A 26,070-nucleotide genomic window follows, 5' to 3' on the forward strand; every position below is an offset into this window, starting at 1 on the left:
TACATATTGTTGTTCCACCTATAGGGTTGCAGTTCCCTTTAGTTCCTTGGGTGCTTTCTCTAGCTCCTCCATTGGGGGCCCTGTGATCCATTCAATAGCTGACTGTGAGCATCCACTTCTGTGTTTGCTAGGCCCTGGCATAGTTTCACAAGAGACGCTATATCTATGTCCTATAGCTTGCTTCTTATGTATTGATTTTTATCTTTAGTACAGGAATAGGTGCTTGCTCCTTGGTCATGGCTTCCGAGTCTTCAAGTCAAGCAAAGTTCTAATTAAGTATTGTGATTGTGCTATGTAAGTCATGCTATGGTACTATGCAACATATCATGTACTTCACAGATATTATGATGCTAGAATTATGTTGTGCATAACCCTGGGGTTGCTTGTATTCTGAAGCTAATTCTGCTCTCCTGGGAGGGGCTGCAAATGAGGGATGAGTCACATACTCAGGAGATTTCGTGTGAACCATCCCCTAATGGATAAAGGAGTCAATCACTGGGCAAGTAGGCAGAACTTTCTGGTTGGATAGGGGAAGAGAGGAAGAGGTCCATGAGATAGGACCTTTTGGACAGATAACTTGAGGACAAGTTGTAGCTATTAGTGTCTCCTGGTTTCAATGGTGGATCTACCTGAGAATTAAGATTTAATAAGACTTAAGAGATTAGGATTTTAGTTGTTGTGCCCAGCAATTGAGTTAGTTGTTTCTGAACTAAGTTTGTGTGTTTTCCTCCACAAAGCGGCTCGTCTGGGTTCAAGAGAGAAAGGTACTGCGGCAAAGTGTGGGTTTGCCTGATGTTCCCCACAAAGGCCATAGGGATCTGGCATGGTTGAGATTCACCAGTAGGAATTTAGCGAGCTGGGTGAAGAGATTTTGGAACACTGAGTCAGAGAGTCTCCACAAGATAAGAACTGGCCGCCCGGGCTGAGAGTAGTTAAGGTGTAGCTCAGGAACTTGCCATCTTTTTAAAATATTTCCCACAACAGAGTTAAATCTTTGCCTTAGGATTCAAGGCTAATTCCGACTAGTTCTTGCATGCCTATGTAGTTTCATTTGTTAGGCAATCCTTTCCTGCCCACCTCTCCATGTTAATGTGTGTCATACCTACCACATAAACACAGATGCCTTGAACTCTCTGGTTGGGAGGCTGTCAATAATGAGCCTCAGAAAGTGCTCTTACTACGTTCCCATGGCTTCTGCTCTCTAAGATCTAAAATGTAGTTTTCCTGGAAGCTCTCCCTGACTTCCACTCTGTCTATCAGAAGCAGCTGTGAATCTGAGACTTCTGGAGCAGATAAGAAGCTGCCCAATCGCTTCTCACACTCTTTGCTTGCATGCAAGGAACAAATGCTAGGAAGTAGTTTTCAGGTTAGGGGCATACCCACCACGGTTATCCTGGGTTTTCCTATAGGTGCAAGCCTTTGACTTATAGTGTATATTGATTTCTACTGAAGCCTTTGATGACTGCTTTCTTGTCCTTTTACAATTTGTACTTCCATTCTATTTATCTCCCAAACAGAATCTACTTTGTTGTGTTAGGCTTATTCCCCAGGGATAGAGCTAACGGTGCATTCTGTCACACTTTTCTCAATTGACTAGGGTGCACACTCTGGTGAGGGAGGCTTGCCTTTTATATCTCTATGCTTCACACTTCCGAGAAAAGTGCTGTACCCAGTGAGACTGCAGAAGCTTTTACTGAATCAATGAGCAGTGCACAATAGATGATTGCTGGGCTAAGCTAGCAAATAAGAATTCTTAATCCAAGAAGGAAATGTGCAGGTAATTCTCACGGCTTAGCTCTGGGATGCTTTCTGGTTCTGCAATATTATTCTGTTAGTGAGGATTTACAGGATAATTTTCCCAAACTCTGTTCTTTCCTTCGAGTAGTAGTTCTGCAATTGTAATTTAGTTCCTTTCAATGTTCAGAGATGCTATTCAGAAGTGAATGGATATTCTGAAATTCATCTTAGAGAGTCATATTCTTTTATCTGGCAGCTATGAGATTTCTGTGAAATAATGCTTTTATACTCATTTAAATTTTGGTTATTGTTATAACCAAGCTACTAACTATAGCTCAATCTACTTAGAAAAATGTGGTAATATACAGCCATAGCATAGATAACAATAATGTATTATACTTTGAGAATCACATCATTAGTTTTAAGTATACTTTCCACTAAAATAACAGTTCAATAACTGTACCATCTATCCATATAGAAAATCACCATGTTTTACATGATAAGTATATAGTTTCTATTCTTGCAAAAATATTTTTAATTAGCACTTTCTTACTATGGCAACATTTTTTTTGTCTTTATTCTTTCCATACTAGCAGTTAGTGGGCATAGCATTTCCATTTATATCCAGTATTTATAGAGTTTTTCTTAAAAGGAAACATAAAAGCTAGAATTCCAAGAAATGCTTATCCTCAATATTGTCCATTGAAGCAGAAAATCTTTAAAATTTCCTGGCTGCTTTATAGGTGATAAGCTTGGGCTACAGTATTCTGTAGAGATTTCACCTGCCCCTGCTGGGACAGGCTGGACTGTCTGATCCTTCCCTTTCTCTCTGCCTAGAGCCCTTGTCTTTGTTATATAATTACTTATTATATAATTAAAGGCACATACACAGTTATATATATTGTCTTATATGTTCTAAAACATTTTTTGGAACAAAGTGAAACAATGTTAATATTCTTTGTCTCACTTTTAACTTTGAAATGGTTACTTAGAACATAGACACCATTCTGCTTCCTCTTCCCAGACTACAAAGAGCAAACAATCTTGTTCTATTTATGTACTGATGACTTGTGTTGGGATGAGAACGAATGCGGTTACCTCTTGCTCACACATAAGAGCCACAGCTTCCATAGCTTGGCTTACTAGGCCTCTTTTAGTCCTGCCTCTGTGTGGAACCTCAGAAAAATATTCTTCAGGGATGGCTGAATTTCCACACGGGTACCAGAATGGTAACAACTAAACACAACTGTCTTAGTTACTTTTCTATTGCTATGATATAACACCATGACCAGGGCAACTTTAAAGAGAAGGCATTTGGCCTTAGAAGATTAGAGTACATGGCCATCATGGCAGGGAGCATGGCAACAGGCAGGAAGGCCAGACAGTTGCTCACATCTTGATATAAAACCATGGGGCCAAGTAGGAGAATCACAATGGGAAAGGAACTAATCTTTTGAAACCTCAAAGTCTGCCTCCCAGTTGCACAATTCCTCCATCAAGGGCATAGCTCCTAATATTTACAAAGCTGTTCTACTAGCTGGGGCCAAGTATTAAAATTTCTGAGGCCAGGGGGGCATTATTCAAATCACCACAGTGACCTTCAACATTTCATGATACTCCTCCTTCTCTACTGGCTCCTCCTCTCCCTTTTGTAGTATCCTGGGCCTTGGCAAGAGGGTGATGTCCTGGTTAGGACTGAGCACTAAATGGTTGCTTATTCTCACCACTTTTGCCAGCCATGAGTCTCTCTATTAACAACTGCCCTCAGCAAAAAGGAGTATCCTGGACTAGTGAGATGGGTCAGCTGAGAAAGGTGCGTGCACCTTCTAGCACTGTGAATAATAACTGGAAGCAGGAAGTTTGGAAGTCATTTCCAAAGAGCTGGCTTAATATTTGCTAATTATTTATTTATTTTCTATACTCCCAGGGAATGGGAGAATCCAAGAGATGGTCCTACAAAGCTGCATTTATGAGCACATGGAAACTCCCAGGAATCTATGATGGTGACCCTAGCTAAGACTTCTAGCAATGGGGGATAAAGATATGAAGGGGTCATCTCCTGTAACCAGGCAAGGCTTCACTTGGAGGGATTGAGACACCAACCCAGTCACAAATCCTTGAACCTGCAATTTGTCCTGCCTCCAAGATCTGCTAGGGTAAAAAAGATGGTTCAGAGATTGTGGGAGTGGCCAACCAATGATTGGTCCATCTTGAGACACAAGAGGGAGTCCACCTCTGACACTGCTTGGAAGGCCAGGAAATGGATAGACCAGAGACCCAGGATAGAACCAAACTTGACCAGGTTCATAGGCACTCATAGAGACCAAACAGATGAGCAGGGAGCCTGCGTGGGTCTGACCTAGGTCCTCTGTGTGTATGTTATGGTTGTGTGCCTTGGTCCTGTGGCATTCCTGTAGTCATATAGCAACTTGTTATGCCATGTTTAGTTGATGTCCCTCAGAAGCCTGCCCTTTTCTGAAGGAACATATTATAGGAAGACTAGATGGGAAGGGGGAGGGGGAAGGACTGGGAGTGGAGGAGGAGGGCAGAAAACTGTGGTTAGAATGTAATATATGAGAGAAGAATACATTAAAAATTAATAAAAATGTTAGAAAATATGTGCATATGAACAGCAAGAATGATAAGTAACATCTCGTTACATATCACCGCGAGTGAAGCTGTTTGTTTTGTTTTCCTGCAATAAGAAGGGACTCAATAGCATAGCAATTATGCTCATCAGTGCAAAAGAAGAATTTTCAACATACAGCCTGATTCTTTCTAAGCTAATTATGAAGATAATTTCCTTGACCATCCATTTCCCATTTCATCTTCTAGCAATGACACCAGTAATCTAAACATCTGCTTGAAGAAACTATATGAAAAGGTTTTATAAAATTTTGAGATATTGAGCACATTTTACCCAGAAATTAGAATTGGGAAGAGATGCCTGTGGGACCTTGTTTTCTAAATGAAGAACACAGCATTGTGCTAGCTTTAGGTCTTACAATTGGCTTAATTATGGAAATAATACTTTCTAAGGCTAATTAACCATGACCAAACCTTACAGTTTATGCTGTTAGAAAGGCTTTCAAGTTGAACTGAAACATGCCTGAGACCCTGCCAATTCTCAGACGAAATGATCCTACTAAAAACCACTCTATTCAAGAGATCAGGAAACTATACTGGCCAAATGTAACCACTCTATGTTGGGTAAATAGGGTTGATCAGAATGTGACCATACTCTTTATTGTGGGTATTGCCTACAGCACAGACAGAATAGTTTGAAACGCCTAACAATATTTCTAGATGATCTCATTTACAGAATAAGTAAAAGATTCCTGATCTTGAAGGGACTGAGGTAGCAGAATAAACTTTATTTTAAGCTGCTGTTCTTGGAAAAAGCTACCGTCTGTAGTCCTTGAAATGATGTGGACCCCACATCTGGGAAGAAGATCAAAATTCCTTTACTCTCTCATGTAATGCCAAGGCTTAAAAACCCACCTCACCTAGAGCTGGGGAGTCACTCTCTTTCCTGTTCCATCAGGAAGGTTTATAGCCCAAGCTAGAGCATGAATAAAGACTCTCATATATTTGCATCAGATTTGGGGTCTTTGATGGTCTCTTGGGGGGTCTCACGAACTGGGCATAACAGTTTATTAGCAGGTGTTGTTTACTGGCAGCCTGTGACTTTTCTGCATTATTGTACCACATTGTTTTGGCCAGGTATCATCTCAATTTCTGTATCAGATCTAAATTAGTATGTTTGTCACTTTTTGTTGCAGACATAAAATATCTGTGTAAAGAAAAAGTGAGAGAGAGAGTTATTTTAGCTCCAAGTTTGGGTGGTTTTAGTGTCTGGGGAGCACACTTCACTGTAATTGGCCTCTTGCTGTCAGGACTGTGAAAGAGAAGCTTCCCAGAAAACTTTTAAATAGCAGGGAGGAGCCAGGGACCTTCCAAGGCTCACATCCTGAGGCCAGAGTTCCTCATCTTCTAGTTTCCACTACCGCCTAGTAATGCCACCAAATTATGAGTCTGTTGATGAATTAATACACTGATGAATTCACATCTCCCATGAGTCAGTTGCTTTCAAGAATCCCATCACTTGCTGACCAAGCCTTTAACATATGCACATTTAGAGGACATTTGGGATTCAAGGCTCAACAATTGGGAACAGTTTGAAATAAAATAAAATGTTGTATTTAAGACATCTTCTTTGTGAATGGAGTTAAGGGCATTAGACAATGTGCTTATTCATTCCTTCATCAATCTAGAAAAATGAAGGGCTTTGGTTCCACTTGGACAATAAATTGGTGGAAATGCATAGTCAGACATAAAAGAGGAAATGTGAGTGTAGCTAATGAAGGCAGAAACCCCCTCATTTACTGAGTCTCTCACAATACCATTAAATATTTTTCAGGTATCCTTTAAATTAAAAAAAAAAAAGTGTGTGTGTGTGTGTGTGTGTGTGTGTGTGTGTGAGAGAGAGAGAGAGAGAGAGAGAGAGAGAGAGAGAGAGAGAGAGAGAGAGAATAATGTAGAAGAGCAATCTATTCAAAGTCCAAATATATAAATTTCAGGTCTCCATGTACAGATGCATGCATATATACACACATGTACATGTAGCCACACATATACATGAGCACATGCATCCATACAAGCATGTAACCATATACTCACATATATTAGAGAAGAAAAAATACTTCAATTCATTCATATACTCTCCTGAAGCAGTCTGTTCATGTAATCTGAATGTAGTTTCTCTCAGATCTATGATGCCTCTGTCTTAGTTTTGTATCCTGTTGATATAATAAAATACCCTGCTAAAAGCAACTTAGAGAAGAAAAGGCTTATTTTAGCTCAGAATTCCATGGTACTCTTTATCATAGCAGAAGGCCAATGTGATGGGACTTAGCAACTGGTCACATCCCATCCACACCCAGGAGCAGGAAGGTGATACACATGCTGGTGCTCAGCTCACATTTTCCTTTTGTTGTAGAGTCAGGGATGCAAACCCCGAGAATGGTGTCATTCACGTTTAGGCTGCGTCTCCATATTAATTTAAGGCAATCAAGACATCCATGCTCACAGGCCAACAACCCCTCATTAATATTATTTTCACAGGTTGGTTGTGCCAAGTAGAGAAAACCAACCTTCACACCTTCCCTTTACTTCAGCATCAGAGGATTGTTTGGGGGACATTTGTCCTCATCATTTGTGCTATTCAGCCTCAAAAAAAAAAACAGGAATGATTTCTTTTTTTATTTTGCTCTTTGGTCACATTCTAGTATATACTAAACACTGTCACGATTACTCAACAAATCTACAAAGTGAGCCACAGCTGCCAGTTTTAGGAAGGCACAGCTGGAACTTCCTCAGCTTCTGTACTGAACTTTCTCTGTGAGTGTAATTTTTAGTTGCCTATTCTGTCTGTATTTATGCAAATCACAGTGTTATTTATAAGCAAGTAAATAATCATTTTAAAGGCATCATCTGTACTTCTGTCTGAACATCAGACACCTGCAAAGTCAGTTCGCGTTGAATGGAAGACCACATACTGCTTGGATCAGATCCATAGCTTGAAATACATTTCAATCACTTGCATCCCTCTAATCTCAACTTTAATTGGGGAGCTTCATTTATTAGTGATAAATCTTAGATGTACTGTTCTCTGCAAAAAAAATTTTTTAGTCTTCCAAATTTAAAATTCTAAAGGAAACAGCAGTGAGGAGAGATAGAGTTTAATTCTATACTCCCCAGTCAAACACCAGCAGCATAATAAGCCTGTGCCTGTTACTTAACCTTAGTTCTTCCTCCTTCATCTGTAAAGAGTCAGCACTTCTCTCAAGAAACTACTCTGGAGATTAATGAGAACTGTACACAGGCACCATAACTGCTGCCCACTCTTAAGAACACAACGATTATCAAGCCTCTCTCTCCAAATTTTTCTCTGATCCTTTTGGAAGCCTAATTGTCTCTACTTCAGTCCCCTTCCCTGTGAAGTGAATGGAAATGGTTACCAAAGGAATCTTGAGGTAGCAAAAGTAAATCTGGGGAGATCCTAAGTCATGCCCTAGAGTATTATAACTAATTATTATTTTTTTCATAATAGTTTATTTAGGCAAAGAAAAAAGAATTGAAAAGAAACACACTAGGGTGGAAGTTAAATGTCAATATTTGAATATCTTAAAATAATAAAAAGGGAGTGTGGAGGAGTTTTTGAAAACGATTTCTATTAAAACTGTAATGTTATATCTTATCAGGTATCTAAAGACTGTCAGACTCTAAACATATTAGGAATTATATGGATGTTATACTATCTCTGGCACTAATATTTCTGCCCATTAACCATGTCTGCACACACACACACACACACACACACACACACACACACACACACACACTCACACATATACATATATATAGTTTGTGGTAAAAAGACCAAGAAATCAGGAGAAGTTAAAAGTTATCTCTGTTCATATCTGTACCATTTAATGAGACCAGTTTTATTTAATCTATTTCCTGTATTCTCTTCTTGAATAGCTACCAGCCAATTAGAGCAAAATCATTAGTGCTTGTTTTCCTAACTATTCTATTGATCATGCCCCTAGCAGTTGTGCTCCTACATCCATTCCATTTATTAATTTGCTTGTCTCTAGTCAATGCTGCCCTCTCTTCATTAGGGATGACATTTGTAGACTTGAAAGCAAAAGAGCTAGGTTTTCATCTTTCTTTTCCCTCTAATTAGTCCCATAACTCTAGAGAAATAATTTCTTTATTCATCAGTCCCCCGGTTCCCTATTTGATGGGACTTTGGATCCACAGAGCTCTGACTCACTTAAAGAAACGCTGGACCAAAAATCAGGAGAGTTGAAGTCTAGCTTTATATTATCCTTGGGTAAATTTAATCAACCTTGTTGGGACTTCACATATAGTGATACATATGGTTCTGTTTTCATTTTTCTATAGGCAGACCTCCAGTTTGACCAGCACTATTTGTTGAAGATGCTGTTATTTTTTTCCAGTGTGTATTTCTTGCTTCTTTGTAAAAACAAACAAACAAGCAAACAAACAAAAAAACCAGGTGTCTATATGAGTATTGGTTCGTGTCTCTTCAGTTTGATTCCATTGCGCAAACACTCTGAGGATTTATTACTTTAGCTCTATCATACAAGTTGGAAGTGGGAATGGTGAGACCTCCAACAGTTCTGTTATTGTTCAAGATTGTTTTAGCTATTTTTCAGTTTTTGATTTTCCATATGAAATTGAGAATTGTCCTTTTAAGGCCTGTAAAGAATTGTAAACTAGTGGGTTTATTGGGTTCATAGACCTTGTTATAAAACCGCAATGATAATATGATTATGTGATGTTAAGTGGTTTGCAGATCACTACAAACATTGTGTACTACTCTCCTCTGGAAGTACAGGAGAGTCTGAGTAGAGTCAGGGCAGTGGTTTCCATCACATGCCTTTACTGTCAGTATAATGGGAAAGGAGGTATGGCAGATGAGAGCTGCTGTGTTCAGTGGCTACCAAGGCCCAGAACCTAGACATATTTTAGCCAAAGGGACATTCTCAGGTCATGTCTGGTCCATTAGACACAGGATCTCTCTCTAGTTTTGCCTGGGCAGCTATGAGTATAGAGAAGGATAATTGTGTCCTTCTATGAATTCTGTTTATCTTAGGAAAGAAATCTGATACTCTCAGTTCACTGAGTTCAATGTCATATGAGAAATGGATTCTGGGCTCATTCAATGGCTACAAGATGAAAGCATTTTATGGAACTCATGGGCAAATCATCTTTTCTGAAAAGAAAAACTCAGGAGTGCAATGCTGAGCTTTCAAATGTGTACAAGATATTTTCTTGTTTAATTTCATGGCTTTGACATACTCTAACTCCATTTCTCCTTTGTGCATGGGAAAACTGGGAATAAAGAAGTTAACTTTATGAGGCTAACTGGAAAAATAGATCCTTAAGGACAGAAGGCAGCACCGAGTCCAGCTTTCCCACTTCCCTTCACTTCCTACTGATTCTCACCAACTCTGAGAAACCTGCTGTATTGAAGCAAAGTAAACACATGTTTGTCATAGGCTAGAGGAAGGGTGATGCTCCAGAAAGCGATATGGTAAAAGATGAGATGTTTAAGACATCCAAGTATTAATTGGGTAAAAAAGAGGCAAACCTAAAAGTTCCAAGCATGGGACTCCTCGAGGCAAGTTTATACTGAACTCTTTTACCTCAAGTGTATTTCGGAGTATGCCTTACTCACTAGGGTAGGATGTTCCTGCCACAGAGTAAGCAGTTACAGAAATCCTAGTTCTGGTTACACAGGGCAATGCTGGGCAGTAGTAGGCTTGATTTCCTGCTTCCTTCTCTTTGCCCTTCATACTAAGAAAGTTGTCTGTCCTGAGGCATCAGAAAGAGCAACAAATTTCTCTATGCTAAAGATGAACTTTTGTTGTAAGTATTTAATCTCTATTGGGGTTTACCATCCTGCCTTTGATCATTCAGTTCCCAGATAAAAGACACACAACCTTCTACTTATGATAAGCCTTTAATGCATTAGAGCTGGGCAGATATCTACCTTAATGTCTACTTTCCTATCAGAAACCCTGAGATAAAAGTTGCCACGTTCTGCCTGAGTTACTCTTATTCAGACTGGACAACTTTCATGGCCAGTTTTCACGACTGTTTATCTCATGCCACCTTCTCCTCTTTTCAATTTCTCTTCTTCCGCTTATGTTTCTCCTTCCATCTCCTGCCTAAGCCATAGGCCATAGGCTTTTAATTGACAGGCCCTGCATCTATCCAATACACAAGATATCCTCTCTTCATTTTTTTTTTTTTGTAAGACAGATCCTCACACTTAACCACAACAATTCTGAATCAGGTCATTTAGAAAAACCATTGGCTCTTCTACCTTAGAGGCATGTAGTTTGGGGGTTTGATATGCTTTATCATGATCATGTGACTAATATGGCTATGAAAATTAATATATCTTTAGACTCAGTGAACAGAGACTACTCTTGAAAGTCTTAAAACTTCTGTAAGAGGAAAATGACACAGATTAAGGCAAAGGAAACCTATTTAGTGTGTTTTCTCTAGCATTTTCTATATTGACTGCTACCAGGTACAGTGACAGAGCCATGGGAAGCAGGTGACCTGGCTTCACTGGCAAAGGTCAGTTCCTTTATGTAAAGGTTATATACCATTTGGTCTTTTTGCTCTGGGAACTAGAATTCTGACTGCCATTCATCTTTATTAATTCTTTGCAATAACGAATAGATAAAAACATGAAGGATTAAGTGATATTGAAATGAGAATTACATGCAGTTATTACACATATCCACAGAAAGAGTAGCTAAGCAATGGACTGAATGTAGAGTAATTCTTCCATTGATTTCACAGTTTCTGCCCAGAGAGGGGAGAACTCCTCTGCAGGTGGAGCTATGGTCCTCAGGTGTGTTTTCTACTGTATGCTTATTGCTCCATTTACTCCCCGTGGCTTTCTCTATTTTAGTCTATGTCATAGACTCATAGAGATCATGGTGCTACTCATAGGACTAAATTTTTGGGTATCAGTGATAAAGGATTCTTCATCCTCTATCAGCCATTCCCTGTATATCCCTAACTTTGCAGTAGAGTTTAGGAAGAACCCATAACACATCTATTTGGTTGTAAGACAATTTGACAAGCAAAGCCTGCATTAAGTCTTCTGTTAGTAGACTTACTAAATCTTGCTCACTCTTAAGAGAGTTCCTCTGAAGGCTAATATTCAATATATACAAAGAACTCAAGAGATTGCAGTCTAGACAATCAAATAACCCTATTAAAATGGAGTACAGAGCTAAACAAATAATTGTCACCTGAGGAAATGCAAATGACCGAGAAGCACCTAAAGAAATATTCAACATCCTTTTGTCATCAGAGAAATTCAAATCAAAACAACCCTGAAATTCCACCTCACACCAGTCAGAATGGCTAAGATCAAAAACTCAGGTGACAACAGATGCTGGCAAGAATGTAGAGGAAGAGGAACACTCTTCCATTGTTGGTGGAGTGGTACAATCACTCTGGAAATTAGTCTGGTTGTTCATCAGGAAATTGGACATAATATTACCTGAAGACCAAGCTATACTGTTCTTGGGAATATACCCAAAATATGTGCCCACATATAACAAGGACACATGTTCTACTATGTTCATGGCAGCCTTATTTATAATAGCCAGAAGCTAAAAAGAATCTAGATGTCCTTCAAGATAGGAATGGATACAGAAAATGTGATACATTTACACAAAGAAATACAGCCATTTAAAACTACAAATTCATGAGATTCTTAGGCAAATGGATGGAACTAGAAAATATCATCCTGAGTGAGGGAACTCAATCACAAAAGAACACACATGGTATATACTCAGTGATAAGTGGATATTAGCCTCAAATCTCAGAATACCCAAGATACAATTCACAGACCACATGAAGCTCATGAAGAAGGAAGACCAAAGTGTCTTCCTTTGGTCCTTCTCAGAAAGGGGAACGAAATACTCATGGTAGCAAATATGGAGACAAAGTGTAGAGCAGAGACTGAAGCAAAGGCCATTCAGAGACTGTTCCACCTTGGATTTATTTCATATACTGTCACCTAACTCCAACACTATGGTTGATGCCAAGAAATGCATGCTGCAAGGAGTCTGATATGGCTGTCTCCTGAGAGGCCCATACAAAGCCTTATAAATACAGAGACTGGTGCTCACTTAGGCAGCACATATACTAAAATTGGAACGATACAGAGAAGATTAGTATGGCCTCTGCGCAAGGATGGCACACAAATTCGGGAAGTGTTCCATATTTCTTGGGAGTGGATGCTCACAGTCATCTATAAGATGGAACACAGGGCCCCCAATGGAGAAGCTAGAGAAAGCACCCAAGGAGCTGAAGGGGTCTGCAACCCTATAGGTGGAACAACAATATGAACTAACCAGTACCCCCAGAGCTTGTATCGCTAGCTGCATATGTAGCAGAAGAAGTCGACCATCGCTGGGAAGAGAGGTCCCTTGGTCTTGCAAACTTTATATGCCCCAGTACAGGGGAATGCCAGGATCAAGAAGGGGGAATGGGTAGGTAGGGGAGCATGGGGGAGGGAGGGTATAGGGAATTTTCGGGATAGTATTTGAAATGTATATAAAGAAAATATCTAATAAATTTTTAAAAAAAAAAACAACAACAACAAAACAAATACAGAGGCTGATGCTCAAATTCAACCATTGGACTGAGTGCTGGGGTCCCCAATGGAGGAGTTAGAGAAAGGATTGAAGGAGCTGAAGGGGTTTGCAACCCCATAGGAAGAACAACAATATCATCCAACCAGAGTTCCCTGGGTCTAAACCACCAACTAAGGAGTACACATGGAGAGACCCATGGCTCTAACAGTATATGTGGCAGAGGATGGCCTTGTAGGGCATCAATGGGAGAAGAGGCCCTTGGTCCTTTTAAGGCTCAATGCCCCAGTGTAGGGAAATGTGAGGGTGGGGATGCAGGAGTGGGTGGGAGAGTGGAGCCACACCCTCAGGGAAGCAGGAGGAGGGAGAATGGGAGAGGGGGTTTCTGCAGGGGGGGGGGCGGAGAATAGAGAAAGGGGATAACATTTAAAATGTAAATAAATATCCATTTTTTTTAAAAAAGATTTCCTCCTCTGATAGTACAGCCTGCATATCTCTCTCTCTCTCTCTCTCTCTCTCTCTCTCTGCCTCTCTCTCTCCCTAATCTCTCTTTCTATTATCTCTATCCATATCATCTAATCTCTTTCTCCCTCTATCTCTATATCTCATCTATATCTTTATTTTATCTGCTATTCCATGATTATGTTATAGTTTTAAAAATAGTGTTATCTTTACTGTATTTGGAGGCTGTCATAGATGGCTTCAGTTGCTAACTTGATATACTTAGGAGGAACACTCAGTTGAGGAACTGCCTCTACCATATCAGCCTGGGCCTGTTTATAGAGCATTTGGTTTTGATTGCTATGTGACATAGCATAGCCCAGATCACAGTTGGTGGTGCTATCTTTAAACACATGGGCCAATGAGGAAGCTAGGGGAAGAACGTCATTAAGCAGAACTCCCCCATGGTCCTTGCTTTATTTTCTGACTACAGTGTGCTGAAAGAAATGGTTAAACTCCCAAAGGGCTGGGTGAATACTGGGGATGGTATATATTCACAATTTGCCTGAGTTCCATCTCTGAACCATAGGTTCCAGGCTGGAAAATTTGGGAGCTACAGTGGCTTGAAACTAACCTGGACCTTTGCATGGTTAGGTGTTAGGTACATTGGTGAGACTTTTTCAAAAATGTACCTGGCATTGATTAAGCTTATGAGCCTTAAATAGTACAATAAAATATGAAGCTTCAAATTCTAAAACTAAAAAAAATTAAGTAAAAGTACAATTAGAAAAATGTCTGGTGAATTTTAATATATATGAGCCTTTTCCAGTGTATATTGCATTGCTTTGGAAGTTTAGCCATTTCTTTCAGCACATTATAGTCAGAAGCAGAATTGGGCATACAGAAATGTAAATATCTTCACAGGCTCTGTGTATTCTCTAAACTTAGGAGTGAAGAATAGTGGACAAAATTAAAATAAAGAAAGGAAAGATGCAAAGAGGAAGGAATTTCCAATTATTGAAGAATATTTAAAATAATGATGGATAGTTGCTATTAGGTAAGGAAATCTTATCTGTCTATAAGAATGTGGCATATAAGACATGGTATATGATTAGCATTACACTGTATGCATATTTTTATTTAATAAGACTAAGAATGGAAACATGTTCTGTGATTAATTTATTTCACCCCCTTCCTCGTCTCCCAGCAATTTCCTAAGAGATTTGTCTTTGTTTTCTTGCTTCTGTTGCTTAGATACTTAATGAGTGCTATGTGATGTTCTGAAGTAATTTACGAAGGGCTAATAATGCCAATAAACATACTACCAATCCATATTTCCAACTATTCTTTGCAAAAACTATCCTTCAAAGAAATCACACTAGCCTGAATACTTACCTAATATAATCTGCCATTAAGAGCTCCTGTGAGTAAAGTGCTTTTGAATTTTTTCAAGACTAATCTTGTCACTGTAGAATTATGCACACCTGATGAACAATTCATCAATAATTAATCTATAAAAAGATTCCCAGTTGATGGATTTGAACTGAATTTTTTCTCTAATTAATTCACTGTAGAAATGGGTATTTCCTACTGTCATTATATAGTCTTGAATATGCATGAAAGGATCCTGATGAAAATTACATGACTTGCTTAGATGGCTTAACAATACTGAATGGTGGTAATTTGGCTAAATTTTCTATGCCTACATTCATTCAATGAAGTCTTTCCTGTGCATGTAAAATAAGACTTGGTTTCCAAAGCCCATGTACATGCTGCTGTGCAGAGTACACCTCAAGTTTTTTGCTTTAAATATTGGGTCATATTTACAAGAATAAAAAGGATTTATTAATAGATATATTTTATCTTAAAAACTATAAAGATCAATTTACCTGTATTAGTCAGGGTTCTTTAGAAAATTAGAGATGATAGAATATGCTTCAGTATATTTAGTATAAGCCAGAAGCCTAGAGAAGCAGGTTCTAATGCCAGTGCTGGAATAAACTTGTGAGTGAGGGCCAGCAGGCAAAGAACAAGCATACCCTTCTTTCATGTTCTTTATATAAGCTGCTGCCATGGAAGCGTGAGGTCCAGATAAAAGGTGTATCTTCCCATCTAAGATGATCCAGATTAAAGCTGGGTCTTCACACTTGATTTAACTAAGTACAATCCCTCACACGTATACCCAGCCATTTGTTTTAGGTAATTCCAGATGGAGTGACGAGGCCAACAAAGAATGGCCATCACATTACCAAATAATATATTACACACACACACACACACACTCACTACACGCACACACACACACACTAACATACATACTCACACACACACTCTCATACACACATATAAACACACACACACACACACTTACCCTATCACACACAGGCATATATGAATAGGTTATGCAGTATAAAACATGGATTTGATCATGGACTTTTGTACTTCATCAGTCTTTGATACTCCTAAGACATCCTACCCCATGGGCACTGCCTTAGGACTCACCTGCTAGATCTAGGTGTGACTATGACCTGACAGTTTTGTGAGAGGAAGCTTGCTTTTCTTTACTTTTCAACTTTGAGACCAGTCACAGCTTCTGTCACTTGTTTCTGTTCCCCCTTTCACACTCTAACCATCTCACAATTCCTGCCATGCTTGAATGATGCCTGCGTGTAAGAACTGGCATAACTTAGCTGCCCAAGGTGCCTAATTCTGGCCCAAACTGCTTAATATAGGGAAATAGAGTCACAGAGTGTCAACAGGCTCGCTAGGGAATGGCCTGAACATTAGCAGAAATCCCCAGGGAAGGAGTAATCCAGATCCTCAACCTAAGCTGTCTACAGAGAAGCAGCAACTTTCTGCCTTCCAGGAATCAGCTGCAGCAGTCATTCTAGGTGAAGAACCACAAGCCCCACCTTCTATTCAGATGACCACTGTGCAGCAGGTTCTAGAGATCGGGGTTGTGACAATTAAAAGATACTTGAATTCCATCTAAAACTTGAAGTCTCTGGAAGTGGGGAGTAGGGGGTGGGAAAGGGGAGCTAGTTGGATTTGCCTATCTAGGACCATCTTATCTTTCTTTTTATGGTGTTGAGAATAAAACCCTTGAACTTAAAAAATTTTTTATTAGGTATTTTCCTCATTTATATTTCCATTGCTGTCCCAAAAGTCCCCCATACCTTCCCCCCCCCCACTCCCCTACCCATCCACTCCCACTTCTTGGCCCTGGCATTCCCCTGTACTGAGGCATATAAAGTTTGCAAGACCAATGGGCCTCTCTTTCCACTGATGGCTGACTAGGCCATCTTCTGATACATATGCAGTTAGAGACATGAGCTCTGGGGGTATTGGTTAGTTCATATTGTTGTTCCACCTATAGGGTTGCAGATCCCTTTAGCTCCTTGGATACTTTCTCTAGCTCCTCCATTGGGGGCCCTGTGATCCATCCAATAGCTGACTGTGAGCATCCACTTCTGTGTTTGCTAGGCCCCGGCATAGTCTCCCAAGAGACAGCTATATCTGGGTCCTTTCAGCAAAATCTTGCTAGTGTATGCAATGGTGTCNGCGTTTGGNGGCTGATTATGGGATGGATCCCCAGATATGGTAGTCTCTAGATGGTTGATCCTTTTGTCTTAGCTCCAAACTTTGTCTCTGTAACTCCTTCCATGGGTGTAACTCTTGCCTCTTGGAATCAAGATTTTGTTGTGTAGCTCAGGTTGGCTTTAAGCTCGATGTGGAGTTGAAAGTTGGCTTTCAACTCATGGTATTGCTTCCACCTCCTGAGTGTAGGGATTGCTTTCAGGCACGTCCAACCTTCTGCCCACAAGCCACATACACCCTATGGTAATCATGACTACAGTCCAACATAAAGCCATAAACTCATTTCAAACATTATGAGTAGTTATTTCTCTCTCTCTCTCTTTCTCTCTCTCTCTCTCTGTATGTGTGTGTGTGTGTTTGTTTGTGTGTGTGTGTGTGTGTGTGTGTGAGAGAGAGAGAGAGAGAGAGACTGACTTATCACTAGATTGCAAGGTTCTCATTAGTCACTTTTATGGATAACAATGTTATGTCTAATTTTTAAAGGATTAGACAAGACTATAAAGCTATAATAGACATTCTAGCTATTGATATTGTTTAAACATTGGTGGAAAATTTTTGATTTCCCAACCAGAAGAATTACAGGCTAATACAGTAGTGATAGCATGGAGTTTAAACTACAGGAAGTTAGTTTTTTATTTTCAAGATAATTTCAGAGTTTTGATTTAAATTTGAAAGTGGTCCTCTGAAGGTTCATGGGTTGAATACTCGATCCCAACTGGGTGTCACTGTTTTGAGAGGTGGCAGAATCTTTGGGAACTGGGACCTAGCTTTAGAAAGCAGGTTACTTCAGGATGTGCCTTTGAAGTTTATAACTTGTTCTTTGTCCCTCCCTCTTCTTCTGCTTTCTGTCCATCATGTGGTGAAGAACCTCATTCTTACCATGCTTCTAACTCCATGATATTTTTTCCCTAGGGAATGGAGCTAAGAAAGTAGGGAGTGAGTCCTCTGCTCTCAGTAGCTTTCCTTCATGTTGACCTCAGGTTTTTTTATTCATAGCTATACAAACGTGACAAATAGATGCTAGATAAGAGGTTCTCAACCTGTGGGTCATGACCACTTTGTTTTGCTTAAGACCATCAGAAAACACAAATATATACACTATGATCATTAATAGAAGCAAGATTACAGTTTTAATGTAGCAATGAAAATAATTTTATGGCGGGGTGGGGGTCAGCACAACATGAGGAATTAAAGGGTCACAGCATCAGGAAAGTTGAGAACTGCTGGTCTAGATGTGGATGTAAAACCATGACCTAGATCAAGAATTTGTTTGGCTTCATAGTTTGCTCATAGATTAATGAAGCCAACAGCAGACTACTGCACTGGAGATTCAACTCAGTAGCCTCTCCTGGGTTATCATGGAAAGGAAAGCTAATGGTTACTAATAATCCCGTCATAGATGTTTAAACACTAAAGACTAAAGTGTGTTCTGTGCCACTCTATTCATAAAATTCATTGTGCTGTATGCTGAGGCAGAGAGCTGGCAAGAAGAGTTAAGGAATCAAGTAACACAGGTTTTTAAATATATTTGAGTTGATTCTGTATTAGGAACACAAGGAATAAAAACTACACTCATCAGTTTAGGGGAAGTTTAGAAAAAGCTACAGAACAAAATGGACAGACAGAATACAAGTGATTGTAGAGTAACACAGAGGAAACATATATCATATAAGACAAAATATAATTTTTCCCACCTGTTTTTTTGTTTGTTTGTTTGGTTGGTTGGTTTTTTGAGACAGAGTTTCTCTGTATAGCCTTGGCTGTCCTCGAACTCACTTTGTAGACCAGGCTGGCCTCAAACTTAGAAATCCGCCTGCGCCGGGCGTGGTGGCGCACACCTTTAATCCCAGCACTCGGGAGGCAGAGGCAGGCGGATTTCTGAGTTCGAGGCCAGCCTGGTTTACAAAGTGAGTGCCAGGACAGCCAGGGCTACACAGAGAAACCCTGTCTCGAAAAACCAAAAAAAAAAAAAAAAAAAGAAATCCGCCTGCCTCTGCCTCCGGAGTGCTGGGATTAAAGGCATGCGCCACCACACCCAGCATCCCACCTGTTTATCTAATCTAGAAAGCCGTTAATGTAATTCTCAGTACTAGTTGTACTTATCAGTATTTTATCATCCATGTGTAAATTCTGATGTTATGTATGGTATTCAAACAAGTTAAAAAGCTGGAAATTCAGTTATCTAAAATACAGCCCATCTTAACCCATTCTGTTTAAATTATACTCATTAACAAGGAGACTGGTTACAACAGCAAACACTCAATAATGTTATCACTTTGTAATTTTGCCTTATTGTTCTTGAAGTACAATAAATAGTCTTGAATTACAAAAATCAGTGTTCTCTGTCCACTTATGGTTTTCCTGGCTCGTTTTATGTCAACTTGATACAAGGTAAGTTCATCTGAGAGGAGGGCAGTCCACTTGAGAAAATGTCTCCATAAGATCCAGCTGTAGGCAGGCAAACACGTAGAACATTTTTTTTTTCTTAATATCCCTGGGTGGATGGTCAAAGGATCTATAAGGAAGGAGGCTAAGCAAGCCATGAGGAACAAGCCAGGTTTCTGCCCTGTCTGAGTTCCTGCCCTGACTTCCTTGGATGATGAGCTGTGCTGTGCTGTGCTGTGCTGTGCTGTGCTGTGCTGTGCTGTGCTGTGCTGTGCTGTGCTGTGCTGTGCTGTGCTGTATGAGTGTAAGCAAAATAGACAATTTCCTCCACCCATTGCTTTTGGTCATTATACTTTCTCAAAGCAATAGTAACTGTAACTAAGATAATACCCAATAAGAGTGAATCTTTAATGTGTTTACATGCAAATATCTATGCTCTGTTAGTTGTCTAAGTACTAAAGCAGTCCCTTGCTAATGGGCCTTTTAAAAGGTTTTTTTATGGTTCTTTTTTAAGTACAACACACAGAGTATAAAATGTAAAACACTTATGTGTCCATTAAATTGATTTCATAAATATAGGCAGCTGGTCCAGGACATCTTGGCTCAAAAGAGTGTTTTCTCACCACTGAGTGATGAGAAACCTCATCCAAAGCTCAGCTTGGTTACTGTACAAATCATTTATTCTACAGCAGGAAGGAGAGCCTTGTTTATACTGACTCAGGAGCTGGGCTTCACTCAATAGCCAGGACTTTTTTTTTTCACCTCGTTTCTTTTCCTATCACCAAATATGAGCTCTGGTGCCTCCCTCCCTTCAGCCCCCACTCTCTTCCTTCTTTGCCTCTCTTTTCTATAGAAATCACTTTGTGACTATCTATATTGCAGTGGGTGCAATGCACCTTTGTCTCACTGATGCTCTGTAAAGCATTTGTAACATACATTGATTGCAGCCTCAGGCACTGTGGATACAGCTGAGAATTACAAAGTCCTGTCCTCACCCAACTTTGAGATAGATAAATAATGGATAGTAGTGGTGTTCTAAGAAGGTGATATTTTTGCATAAACATTAATAAAATTAGAGAGCTTGGTAGGCATGTATCTGTATATTGAAGAAAGAGAATCCTAGGCAGAGGGAACAGCAAAAGTCATAACCCTAAAACATGAATTAGTTTTACTAGAGAGATAACAAATAGATCAGATAGATCCTGTTAGCTATGGTAAGAAACTGAGATCTGATTCTAATATGCAGGGAATCCTGTAACTGTCAGAATAATATATGTGGTTTTATATGGCACAGGCTGGCCTTGAACACACTATACTGTTGGGGATGCTCTTGAATCTCTGATTCTCTTGCCTCCACCTGCCAAGTACTCACAGGGTATGTACCACCTTGCCCACTTTTCACAGTGCAGTGCTAGGGATGGAATCCATGGTTCTGTACATAGTAGGCAAGGTGAGCTACATTACAAGTCCCTTATTTACCATTTTATTACTTAAGAGTTTCACCTTAGCTACAGTTACTTCGTGGCAAATATTTTTAAAGTTTATATAGTATGCCATTTAATCTTTACAACAGCCCTACTTATTAGACAGTGTTGTGTCTTTCTTACACATAGGGAAAAGGAAGTGGAAGTGGCTTAATTAACTTTTCTATGTTAATCACCAAGTGAGCTGGTTCCAGTCCAGAAGCGCTTGGTTCTGAGACCTGTGCTCATCCCCCGATGGTGCTGTTTTCTTTCTCTGTAAGAAGTCTGACACAGATTAAGAAGTGAAATCCAAGGAGGCATTTTCAATAACAAAGAATGATTGTGTATTGATTTTTGCATTGGAGGCAAACCAACTGTGAGCATTCTAGTTTCTCAAATCCTGGTCTTCCGCTTTGAATTGTTTGTTTTGAAAATGTTACATGAAAAAAAAAATAAATGCTATCTTGTTTTTCTGGCTCTTTATTATAGGTGCTGAATTCAGATTGAATAAATATGGAATATGAATATCTTGAAAAGCTTTCATCTTAGGTAATTCCCCAGTGTGTTCACTTTTATCATGTATTTCTCTTTACTATAGGTATTAAATATTTTCTGAAAACAATTGATTAGTGCTTTCATTTTATTTCTATTTTTATGAAAATGACATATGCACGAAAACATGATAAGGCTCACCAGCCCACACAGGAGGTTCTCATTTCTAAAATGTGAGTCTTCCCAGTTCTACGAGAATTAAACTTACTATGGCTTCTATCATTATATTGTTTACATGGCAATTTCTTCCAGCATTACAATAATCTGCTGTCTTTCCTTGTTTCCTTTTTTTCTTTTTTCCCTGTTCTTGTGTACTCCCAGAGCAGAGATAGTGTAAGAGCAAGTGTGAATGGAAGGCAGCAAAACAAAATAAAATAAAACACAACCCCCAAACCAGAAAAACCTAACAGCAGCAGCAGCAGCAGCAACCCAAACCTGGATACAACAGGACTTCCAGATACAACAAGCCTAAAAAACATGGAGTCCTAGAGAAAGTGACAGTATGCACAGGGTCTTTAGAGGTCTGGGCTAGATGATGGTCCAACACTGAGAGAAGTGGACATATCCCTCCTTTCCTAAACAAGAAGCTATCTCTAATTGACAATCACTCACAAAGAAAAAGAAATTAATTTTCTCCAAGTCTCATTGGGTATACAAACCCCACTTACTGGGCAAACTCCATTCCCAGTAGCCAATGGTTAACATAAAACTAACTCAATTATATTTTGGGAAACTTTTTTTTCCCCTTATAGGTCTTTTACTTGTATATTATGGTTCCTAGTTTTGAGTTTTCATGGGATTTTTGTGTGTATTAATTCATATGTCTCTACATCAAAATATTCCTTTTGGTTCTTTTTTTTCATGTTTGTTTTAATTTTTATTTATTAATTTATTTGTTTATCCACTTTACATCCCTTCACCCATCTTTTCTTCTCAATCCTACCTTCAAAATCCCTCCATGCCATTATTCCATCCCCTTCTCCTCAGAGAAGAGGACCCCCCCACCCCCTGCCTTGAGTGCCACCCTACCCCAGGACATTCAGTCACAGTAGAAAAAGTGAATCCTCTCCCACTGAGGGCCAATCAGCATGTTTAGTTAGGGGAAAGGGATCTACTGGCAGGCTCTGCTCCAGTTATTAGAGGACCCACATGAAGACTAAGCTGCACATCTGCTACAACATGTTGGGGACCTAGGTCTCGACCCTGAGTGCTATTTGGTTGGTGGTTCAGCCTCTGTGAGTCCCTATGAGTCCAGGTTAGTTGACACTGCAGGTCTTCTTGTGGTGTCCTTGACCCCTCTGTTTCATTCAATTCTATTCCTCACTCTTTCACAAGTCTCCCTGAGTATGGCCTAATGTTTGTCTAAGGGTCTCTGCTTTTGTTTCCCTCCATTGTTGGATGAAGTCTCTCAGGTAACAGTTATGCTAGGCTCCTGTCTGCAAGCATAAAAGAGTGTAATTAATAGTGTCAACGATTATCTCTCTTATATGAGATGTGTCTCAAGTTGGGCCAGTCATTGGTGGCCATTTGCTTAATGTTTGCTTCATCTTCATTCCTGTTTGTTTTTATTTTATCTTATTTTATCATTATAACCTTTTAAGATTCTTGTTTTCTTTTTTTTCAATTTTATTTTTATTTTTATTTTAAAAACAAGACAGTCTTTCAAGAAGATATATTTCTTTCTGGGATCTCAGTAAGTGTAACTTGGAATCAGTACAGAGGAAAATTTTAAACGAAGGGAAGAATGAGTTAGTAACACCTTTAATATTGGAGGCAATTCTACTTCCTGATACAAAAACCATGCATAATTGTCCCTTAGTATCTATGGGGAATTGATTCTGGAACCTCATATAAGTACCACTATCTGTAGATGCTCAAGTCAGCCACCAAACCCAGACACTATTGCATACGCCAGCAAGATTTTGCTGAAGGGACCCTGATATAGCTGTCTCTTGTGAGGCTATGCCAGTGCCTGGCAAATTCAGAAGTGGATGTTCACAGTCATCTATAAGATGGAACACAGGGCCCCCAATGGAGGAGCTAGAGAAAGTACCCAAGGAGCTGAAGGGCTCTGCAACCCTATAGGTGGAACAACAATATGAACTAACCAGTACCCCTGGAGCTCATGTCTCTAGCTGCATATGTAGCAGAAGATGGCCTAGTCGGCCATCATTGGGAAGAGAGGCCCCTTGGTCTTACAAACTTTATATGTTCCAGTATAGGGGAATGGCAGGGCCAAGAAGTTGGAGTGTGTAGGTAGGGGAACAGGGCGGGGGGGGGGAGGGAGGGTATACGGGACTTTTTTTGGGATAGCATTTGAAATGTAAATGAAGAAAATATCAATAAAAAAGAAGTACACAGGGAGATGTATATAGGTCATAAGCAAATAGAATCTGCTTTATATAAGATTCTTGTTTTCTAATGAGAGAGAGTAAGAGAGGGTATAGATTTGGGTGGGTGGGAAAGTGAAAAGAATCTTGGAGGAGTTGGGGTACCAGAAACCATAATCAGAATATATTATATAAGAAATCAATATTCAATTTTTAAAACATACTTTTCCTACAAGTTTATGTCTTCAGACACCCCATAGCTTCACCTTTCATTTACTTCAAGTGTTATTACAAACACAGATACATTTCTTGAATAAACTATACCTCCTTTTCTTGGGTCATCTTTCTCCTATAGTCTCCTTAATTTTTTTCTGAATAACTTGATAAACTTAGTTGATACTTTGTTTACTGTATGTATCCACACATTCTACTAAGCTGCACAGGGTAATAACAGTGTCAATTTTATTTGTTCTATTTTCAGTGCATAAAACAATGCTTGGTACATGGAGGTACTAATATTTGTTGGATGAATGCGTTGTTTATAGTTGAGCTGTGTAATAGTCGACAATGAGCTAAATTTCTTTTGTAATTGTTTGCCTTTGCATTCCCACTGCTTGGCTTATTAGATTGTTTGTTTTCCTGTATATTTAATCAGCTTAGCCTAAATTATGCGGATGCAATAAACACTAGTCAAACCAATGCTAGCTTCTTTGGGCTTTAGTTTTCTCTGTGTCTGGGTGGAAACTCATCTCTTCTGGTATCCTATGTCTAGGCCCAGGATGAATGAGTAGTTTTGGTTGTGACCTACTGACCTCAGGAAAAAGAAAAGAATAATGTGGAGAATTCAGTGATGGCCTCAAATGATTTCTGTACTTAGACTGAACTATTTTGGCTCTCATTCTACCAGGCAAAACAGATTGCACACCATTCCTTATGTCAGTGATTTGGAGATACACTTTTTTTCCAGATAGTGTTGAGAAAGAAGTAATTATAATGGAGTAGGCAGCAGTATTTGTTTAAAAAGTTATTTTCTATGTGTCCCTTATCCTTTTTGTGTGTCTTGTTTTGCTTTTAGTTGTTATAAAACACAATGACACAATGCATCTTGGGAAGATACCAGAAGAGATGAGTTTCCACCCAGTCAGAGAAAACTAAAGCCCAAAGAAGCTAGCATTGGTTTGACTAGTGTTTATTGCATCTGCATAATTTAGGCTAAACTGATTACATATACAGGAAAACAAACTATCTAATAAGACAAACCTTGCAAAGGGTTTATTAGGCTTATACTTTCATATCAGTCCATAACAAGGGCAGCCAGGGCAGGAGCTCAAGTCAGGAGTTTGTTCTTCTAATAATTTCATTCTTTATCTCCTCCTTCTCCTTCTTCTTCTCCTTCCCCAACCCCTTCCCTCCCTCCTCCTCCTTTTTTCTTTTTCTTTTTCTTTTTCCTTTTTTATCATCTTGACACTGGAAAGAGGGTTAGTCAATTGAAAAAAATGCCTCCAACAGGTTGGTCTGTAGGCAAGACTATGAGAGATTAATGATTGTTCTGGGAGGGCACAGCTCACTGTAAGCATTACCACTCCTGGGAAAATGGTTCTAGATTGTATAAGAAAGTTAGTCAAGGAATCCTGAGAGTGGTGGTGGAGGCAAACTACTAAGCAGTAAACAGGGTTTCCCCGTGGTCTCTGGACATTGTATCAATTGAGATTATTGACATATTTTTATTTTACTTTAAGCATAAACTCTTTGCCCTACTTTTAAATTATATTCCATTTCCTAAGAATTGGATTAAATCTCTTGAATTTTCACTCTACTGAATTTTCATATTTTCTTGTGATAACACTTAACTTCATTCTATATGACATATGTTCTATATATTTAATATGCAAATAATCATCTACTATGTATAGAATTTATAGTTGTAAGATGAATATACATTTTGTGATGTAAAACGTTTAATGAATATTTAATTATGTAATATATTTTGTAAATATTTTGTTCTTAATTTTCGGAGAACATTTTGTGGTTTTAGTCATTCCTTTTTTTCTTTATTTTTAAATAAAAATGAATCTTTATTCTAAAAGAAGTTTGCAAACAGGCTTTTTAGTGTTGTTTATCCTTTTAAATATATAATAGAATTGAAAACACAGAATGAAGACTTACATCTATAGAGAACAATGACAGCAGGCTCAGAGTAAGGTATCCTATTAATCATTTAACTTCACCTAAAAACCTGGAAATGATTAATACTCATTCATATCCTTTCTTTTAAATAGAATTCTCTTTTTGTTTTGTATACCCAGCACTTATTTTTATTTCTATTTTTTAGAAAGGAAGGGTATT

At 39.0% G+C, this 26,070-nt stretch overlaps 1 non-coding gene across 1 annotated transcript; it reads left to right on the top strand.

Annotated features, from left to right (window-relative positions):
- Nucleotides 1-12,483: 12,483 nt before the first annotated feature.
- On the top strand, nt 12,484-12,590 carry LOC115031075. The gene has a single exon (XR_003836640.1). It is a non-coding gene; the product is annotated as a U6 spliceosomal RNA (small nuclear RNA).
- Nucleotides 12,591-26,070: the final 13,480 nt, after the last annotated feature.

The sequence above is a fragment of the Mus caroli genome, chromosome 4, assembly GCF_900094665.2.
Source record: "Mus caroli chromosome 4, CAROLI_EIJ_v1.1, whole genome shotgun sequence".
NCBI classification, from domain to species: domain Eukaryota; kingdom Metazoa; phylum Chordata; class Mammalia; order Rodentia; family Muridae; genus Mus; species Mus caroli.